This window comes from Trachemys scripta, chromosome 25 (genome assembly GCF_013100865.1).
Source record: "Trachemys scripta elegans isolate TJP31775 chromosome 25, CAS_Tse_1.0, whole genome shotgun sequence".
Taxonomy (NCBI): domain Eukaryota; kingdom Metazoa; phylum Chordata; order Testudines; family Emydidae; genus Trachemys; species Trachemys scripta.
Window position 1 is genome coordinate 5,172,946 of NC_048322.1, and position 8,505 is coordinate 5,181,450.

Sequence of the window (8,505 nt, forward strand, 5' to 3'; positions counted from 1 at the left end):
GCGCCCCACGCGCGTTCGCAGCCCGGATCGTCCTCCGCAGTGCCCAACGTCACTTCTGCTCCGGGGAGACTCAGGAACTACATCTCCCAGCCTGCCCCGGGGGTGCTTCCGCCTTCTGCAGCTCAGGTAAGGGAGGGTTTCAGCAGCTGTTACTGCGCATGCTCAGTGCAAGCCCCAGCGGCATTTGCCGTAGGGGCTGGGGGCGGGGCCGGGAGGCAGAAGCCGGGAGAACAAAGCCCAGAGCCCGGGGGCGGGGCAGCTCTTGGGGGTGGGGCTCTGGCATGGACCGGGGGCGGGGCAGCTCCTGGGGGCGGGGCTCTGGCACGGACCAGACGCTGCTGCTGCCTCCGTGTGATCCGGGACCCGGGCTGAGCAGCTGCTCCCCGGGGTCTGTGCTGGGGGAGCCCGGCATTAACCCCCCCCCCGTGCCCGGCCGGGGGGGGGCTTTCTCCAGCTGGGACCCGCCCCCTGGGCAGCCCCGGGCCGGAGGCTGCAGGTGATTAACAAAGGGCTCGCGGGATGCTCTGGGCGCAGGGACAGGCGGGGAAGCGCCTCTGCACAAGGGGGCCCAGATCCCCCCGCCCCTGGTTATTACCGCACCTGGGGCAGGCTCCGAGCTGCGTTCATAGCAGTGACTCTGCCCCCAGCTCCAGCCAGGGGCTGCCCCAGAGGCGCGCGGGGGCGGGGGGGGAGGTTAGGAAGGGAGGGATGAAAAATGAGCCAGAGATGGAGGGAGGGCACAGACCGTGTGAACTGGGAGAGATGGACCTGTCTCTGGGCAGGCAGGAGATCGCAGGGGGAGAAGTGAGGGGGAGGGGTTAATGACATTCTCTCTGATTTATTTCTCCTGAATTCTTCCCCTTTTTCTCTAATGATCAAATAGGGGTATCAAATCCAAGTAGATTCTCCCTCCACCCCACCCTTTTCTCTCCAATGATTGTCCATGTCTTTATTCTCCTCCTTGGATTTTGCCCCATTTTCTAATTCTCATAGGTCAGTTTAAAATCTCCTCAGCTCTGGGAAGTTTTCCCACCCGTTTTATCTACAGCAAATTGTTCTTGTTTAGGTGGGAAATTGTTGCCCTGAGCCCTTCCCCAAACTGGAAGGGGATTAGTGGGTGCAGTTTATGGGGCGCCTGGAGACGTGGCTGGCTCTGGGGTGGGACAGGGTGGTCATTTTCTGCCAGTAACAGGGCATGGAAAGGACACAGGAGGGGAACGGAGAAGTGAGTGTTCTCAGTGGAGTAACCAGGCCCAATTGCTGCCCACCCCCGCCAGCTTTCTAGTGCAGCTCCCCACAGCCTCCAGTTGCCTGTCCTCTGCCCATCCCATACTGCTGGCCCTCCCCACTGTCAGGGAGCTTTCCTGCTCCAGACCCCCTCCCTGGCCTTCTTAAAACACCTTCACAAAGGGCTTCCTGCTGCCCATGGGAATGGTGGTGGTGAAGTGGGAACCATTACTGTCTGCGTGTGTATATTGAACTTCTATAGACAATCCCATCAAACTGTCCCAATTTTCTCACATATTAAGTATCAATATAAAATCCCTTCAGATCTTGGTTGTTTTCTGTCATATTATCAAATATTTCTTTTTTGACCTATTTCCTCATCAGTTCTCAAAGATGGATATAAAATATCCTATGTGCAGTGCTGTAGTAACCATGGTGGTTCCAGGATATTAGAGGCTGCCCTTTGATTTATATACAAATGTTTGATGTTATTCTGCATCCCATTCCTTATGAATCATACCATGTTGTTAGCTTTTTTGGTGGCAGCTGTGAGAGTGGACTTTTTAATTGAGCTGTCTACAGCAACATGCAGGTCCTTTTCTTGAGTTGTGTAGCCTGATCTTTGGCTTATGTATTAATTATATTGATTACTAAGAATTCCCAGTTATCACTTTGAGGGTTGACAGGTTCTTGTCCCAAGATCAGGCCCAGTAATATTAAAATTACTCTATAGTTGGAAACCCCGTTGTGCACAGTTGCAACACTCACTATAGGGACCCTTTTATATTTACAATAGTTTAATAATACATTTAGCAAAGTCACAAACACTGTAACTCAGTAAGATAGAGATAATACAGAATGTACATCTGAACATCCATATACTCTCATCATCCCTTGCAGAACAACCTGAAATGTTCATCTCATCCCCATCACTTTCTTCATCATCACCTGTAGCCATCATCTTGGCACCTTCCAGGGGCTAAATCTCTCTCTTCTCCTGCACACAGGCTGGGATACAACTTTTATAATATGTTACGTTGTGCCACTCAGTCTAATTCATGTTCAGTAGGGGTTTCTTCTCTGTTTCTTATTTGTATTTCCTCACCCTACCAATGTTGGGGTGTCCTTCTCCTGGGTTAGTGAGACCATTAATACAACTTATCATATTTGTCGCCATGGTACTCCTGTGGTGAGGCATCTGCGGATGTTGTATCCAAAAGCCAGCGTTAGCTCATGTTCCTGTGGTTGGCTGGTGTCATCATGGACCAAATTCCCCCTTAGACACTCTATTTCCAGTTCCCCAAAACTTAGGGATGGCCCTTAGGCCGTTTTATCTGTGCCAGAGTTCATAGACCTCAAGCCTTATGCTAACTGCTGAAGCAAGAAATCTACAGGCTTGTATCCGGTAAGATATTGACATTACTGCTGCATAAAATAAATGTTAAAGCTGGATCTATGGGCTACAATTGATAGTTAATTTACCCCCCCAATGTATAAGTAGCTGCAGTTTTTCTCTCCAACGTGCGTTGCTTTGCATTTTGAAAGGCAAGGTGTGTGAGGTAATATCTTTTATTGGACTCACTTCAGTTGGTCAGAGAGACAAATCACAGAGCTCTTCTTCAGGAGAATACTCTAAAATATTGCAAACTTTTGCCTGGCTTCCTCTCTAGTTATGTGTTACTAATTTAATATTCTCTAAGATTTTTTTCACTTCTTTCTAATTATAAAACATTAACATAAAATATCCTCTGATTTTAACCTTTGCTCAAATTCTTGAATATTGATAGAAATTTTTTGCAGGTTTTCCATTTTCTTTTGATTTGTCAAGTAACAATATGAAATTCACTCAAATTCTACCTCTTTACCTACTATTGACTATCGATGTAAAATCCCTCACATTTTTCCACTTTCCTTTCTATTTTGTGAAAATTCATCAAAAATTCCTCAGATTTCCACCCTTGTCTTTTTAAGGACTGAACATTGATGTCAGGCTGTTCAGATTTTGCCTTTTTCCATTTAATTATCAAATGTCTATTAAAAAGCATCTCAGGTTTGGAGATGTTACCATGTTTAGTTGCAGCAGCTTCTCCTGTTTTGGACGGAATTTGTTGTCTTGAATCATTCATCATCCTGGCAGTTACAGGGTTTGAAATGATCAACTTTCCCCTCTCATTTGAGACTCTCATTTCTCTCCCCCTTTATCTCCATTAAAATGTTTGCTGATGAAAGTGCCTCATATTTAATACACATCAAAGCCAGAGGTCTCCCTCTGTTTGGGGGACGGGTGTCTCCATGGGCAGCTGGTGATCCGGCCATTGTGGGAGGTTCTCCTTCTTCAGCCTTTCCCAGGAGCCCAGAGCCCCCACACCATGGGCCCTGGTGTGCTGGGTAACTGTGCTCCCGGCCCCGGTACGCCAGGTGGCAGTGCTCCCTGTGTGCCGGGGGTCTCTGGGCAGCCAGGTGGGGTGGCTACCCCGGGGCTCCAGGCGATGCGACCCCAGCACCAGCTGCCCTGACTCCCTGCAGGAGGCAGGCCAGCCAACCTGGGCCAGCCAAGGCAGAGCGCTCTGGGAAGTGAACCAGAGGGGGCCTGGCCTGGGGATGGCGTGTGGGCGGGGCTATGCTAGGCTGTTTGGGAAGGCACAGCCTACCCTTGCCTAGGATACCTGCTGCCCATGGGTGTCTCTAATCTGCTCATAGGACAATTGGCTGGACCCTTTTCTTTTCTTTAGTGGGCACAGGAAGGGGGCTTACTCTGTGACTGGCTCCTTGCTGCCCAGGCTGTACCCAGAGTGGTTGAGAATCTCCATGTTACTGTATTAGCCCCTCACTTTCCCCTCACTACATTCACCAGCAGTATCCCAAACCCCCATGATGAATGGTCTCCATGAGGGGTTGCTTCGCCCAGTGCTGAGATGTCGTCTCTGGGATGGGTCCCTATTGGCCATTATCTGCCAGTCACCGGGCACGGAAATTTCTTAAAAATTTTGGCTCCTCCATGCCATCCATTCTCCTGTTTAAAGAAGCATCTCCCAGGGCTGCCCTCACCTGTGTGAATTGCTGGCAGGGGCTGCTGATAACTTTCTATCCATTTATCAATTACTGATACACCTCTACCCCGATATAACGCTGTCCTCTGGAGCCAAAAAATCTTACCGCATTATAGGTGAAACCACGTTATATCGAACTTGCCCTTTTAGCCCCGCCCACCCGGAGCACTGCTTTACCGCGTTCTATCCAAATTCGTGTTATATCAGGTTGTGATATATTGGGGTAGAGGTGTATGAAATCATGACAGGCTTTGCTTCTCTCCCCGTTTTCAGAACTGCTGGAACTTCAGGTTTTGGAGGGAAAACTGTTGCTATGAATCCTTCTCAGAAGAGAAGGGACAGAGGGGGTGAGGGAGGAGGGAAGGACTCTGGCCTCCTCCCGAGCCATGTTTCTGGTCTCACTGAGACCAGTGTTACTCAAGAGACACTTCAAGGAAGAACATGAAGTGACTCCAGATTAACATGGGGACAAATAAAATCAGGACATGTCCCTGTGGGGAGGGGGTTTCAGTTGTTGCTATATGGGGGAGGGGGAAAGCCCTCAGTCTCTGTCTGACTGTGTGTGTGTCTCTCTCTCTCTCAGGATATTGGGCTTGAGCTTCCTGGGTGAGACGCTGCTGCCTGCATTGTGATCTGGGAGCCCAGACTGAGCAACTGCTGCTCCCCTGGTGGGGTGGGGGCTTGGGATTGACTTGGAGTGAAGCTTCCTCTGTGCCCAGGCAAGGTGAGGACTTTCTCCAGCTGTAATTAGCTCCATGGGCCAGCCCTAGGCTCTGCCCACATCAACATCTGAGTCAAATACTCCAGGTGATTGATAGAGACCTCAGGGAACGTGCTGGGGATAGGCATGAAACTGACTCTGCACAAATAGTCCCTCCTCACCCCACATCTCTTCTCCCCTTAGCAATTGTAGGAGACGATCCAGCCATAGGAGAGCGAACACCCAGGAATGGCTGTCTGTCCGCCAGAGAGGGAGGGACAGGAGATGGGGAAACACAAGGAGAAAAGGGAGAGAGAGATTGATACGGGCAGTGGGAGAAATAATTAGGAAGAGAGATTCCCAGATCTCTAACCTGCCCCCACACACTTACTGCAGCATCCCTGGACAGATTCCCTTTCCAGTGAACAAGGTGAGGTGCAGGGAGAGGAAAAGTCAATTCCTGACTCTCCCTGTGCTCTGGGCTGTGGGAGTGTGCTGCCCTGGAGACAGTATCAGGGAAAATCCCCCTAGTCACTCCTTTTGTTCTGCTCTTGTCTCGTATTTGGTTCCCAGACTTTGTTACTGGGAGGGTTTCAAAATGTCTTGGTTTAGTGCTAGTGGGGTGGGTCGGGTCAGTGATGTAATAAGATGACCAAACATTTCCTCAGAATAGAATCATAGAACTGTAGGGCTGGAATGAACTATGAGAGGTCACCTAGTCCAGCCCCCCAACACTGAGGTGTTTGTCCAACCTGTCCTTAAAAACCTCCAATGATGATTCCACAACCTCCCTTGGTAACCTATTCCAGTACTGAACTAGCCTTCGTCACAACTGAGTCACATGGCTGGCTCAGATTCAATTTGTGATCCACTATAACCCCCAGATCCTTTTGACTAGTATTGCCCCCTAGCCAGTTAGTCCCCAGTTTGTAGTTGTGCATTGGCTTTTCCTTCCCTAAAATGTAGTACTTTGCACTTGTCTTTATTGAATTTCATCTTGTTCATTCAGATCAATTCTCTAATTTATAAATCCTGTTCTCCAATGTGTTTGCAACTCTTCCCAGCTTGGTGTCATCCTCAAATTTAATAAGCACACTCTCCACTCCATTATCCAAGTCATTAATGAAAATATTGAGTAGTACCAGATTGAGGATTGGCTCCTGTGGGACCGCATTAGATACAGCCTCCCAGTTTGTCAGCGAGCCATTAATAATTACTCTTTGAGTACAGACTTTCAAATACACAACATTTCCCTAGATTGCTGATGAGACTGTCATGGGGTCTTCTGTCAAAAGTCTTCCTAAAATTAAGATATGTCACGTCTACAGTGTCATAAGGCCAGTACCCCTGTTAATGTAGGAATTAGATTGGTTTGGCATTGTTTATATTCGATAATCTATGCTGGCTATAACTTATCACTTTGCTATCCTCTAGGTGCTTATACATTGATTGTTTAATACATTTTTCTTTCTGGGTATCTAAATTAGGCTTGACTGGCCTCTATTCCCCAGGTCTTCGTTGTTCCCTTTTTTGATGACAGGTTTTATGTTTGCCCTTTTCCAGTCTTGTGGAACCTCAAGACCACACCATCCTCCCGGAGTTGTCAGAGATCATTGTTAACTGTTCCAAGATTGCTTCAGCTAATTTCTTGAGTAGCCCAGGATGAATTTCATTAGGCCCTGCTGACTTAAATTAAATTTAACTTATGTAAATATTTTTTCAACCTCTTATTTCTCCGTTGTGGTTTCTGTACTTTCCCCCTCTTGGTTAAGAATAATGAAGTATCTGATCACAATTACATTTTTTTAGTGAATGTAAAAAGGCATTAAACACCTTCACTTGTTGATGTCATCTATTATTAGTTCTTCTTCTTCTCTGGTAAGTAGAGGACCTACACTTTCCTTCCCCTGGCTCTTGCGCCTAATATATTTTTAGAACCCTTATCTTATTGCCTTTTTTTGGGTCACTTCCAAGGGTGTTTTGTGAGTTAACCTTTCTGATTTTGTCCCCACATGCTTGTGCAATTCTTTTGTACTCATCCATAGAAATTTGTCCATGATTCCACTTTTTATAGGATTCCTTTTTATTTTCTGGTCATGAAAAAGCTTATGGTAGAGCCATATTGGCCACTTACTCTGTCTGTCTTTCCTTCACATTGTGATCCTTTGCTGCTGCTCCTTTAATATTGTTTCTGAGGAACGGCCAGCCAGCTCTCCTGAACTCTTTTCTCCCTCTGAGGTTTTATTTCTGTGGGACCTCACCTACCAGTTCTCTGCGTTGGTTGAAGTCTGCCTTTTGGACATCCATTGTCCTTATTCTGCTGATTTCATGCCTTCCTTCTCATAGAACCGTGACATCGATCATTTTCTCATCACTTTTGCCCATATTTCTCTCTGCCTTCAGTTTCCTAACTCATTCCTTCCTCTTCCAGTTACTGCTTCCATCCTCTCAAAGAAAACAGGTGTCCCCTGTACATTCCAAGAACTTATTGGACACTTAGAAAAGGAATTCAATCAAACACAAACAGATGTCTGGGTAGATAACACCCCCCTAGCGCCCCAAATTTTTGTTTTGAATTTTTCGATTTGCATGACAGTCTAGACCATCCGTGTGCAGGGAAAGAGTTGGGGGGGAATTGTGCTGTAAAATTATTTCCTGTTCTGACATGTCCCCAATTGTCCTTTTTGCCCTAACAGGCTGCAGCGCAACATCCACGTTTTCCACCAGATGTTTTCATCCTCCCAGGGACGGGAAATGGCTGCAGTGGAGCCATTTGAGGTAGGGATTATCAGGGACTTGCTGGTGGGTTCTTTTTGGAGGGAGAAAGGCAGTAAATACAGAGGAGGTGAGCACTTCTGAGGGAGCTGGTCTGGAGGTGGGAGGGGGCAGGAAAGCCACAGGGTGGAGAAAGGGAGGGGGACAGGGTGTGATAAACCTGCTGAGATTTGTTTACTGTGATGCCTAGATCCCAGCACCAGACCCCTATGGTTTGTGGCTGGGAATTCCCTAATTAGACAAGCAGGAAACACCCTCCTCCCCCCCCCCACCCCCCCATGAACTGGGCTAGGAAAACTTACCTGACTTCAATACTGGAGCCTGAACCTACTGGCCAGAGGCTGCTGTGAGATATAAAGGGGCACCCACCAGTGAAACTCAGGGAAGACACCCCATCCCCTCCTATCCAGCTGCTGGCAGTGAGGAGGGTGTTGCGATTCGCACCAGGGAGTTGTCCCTGAACCCTGCTGGGGGCTCCATCTCCTGTATCAGCCTCTGGCTAGTAGGTGAGCGATGAATGTGAAGACTTCTGCCCCCTCACTCTGCTGGGAAGAGTGGGGGTGCTTTTTTTCCTCCCCTCACTCTGATGCTTCTTGGCTGCTCTCGTGTGATGGGGTGTGGGTGGAACTATGCTGCCTGCCTCCCTCCCAGAGTTTCCAAGTTTCAAGGCAGGACAGTCTTCGCCTGTCCCATGATGGCGCACGGTTCTTAAAAGGTCTGGAGCGCTTCTATCCTCATGTCTGGGACCCGGTC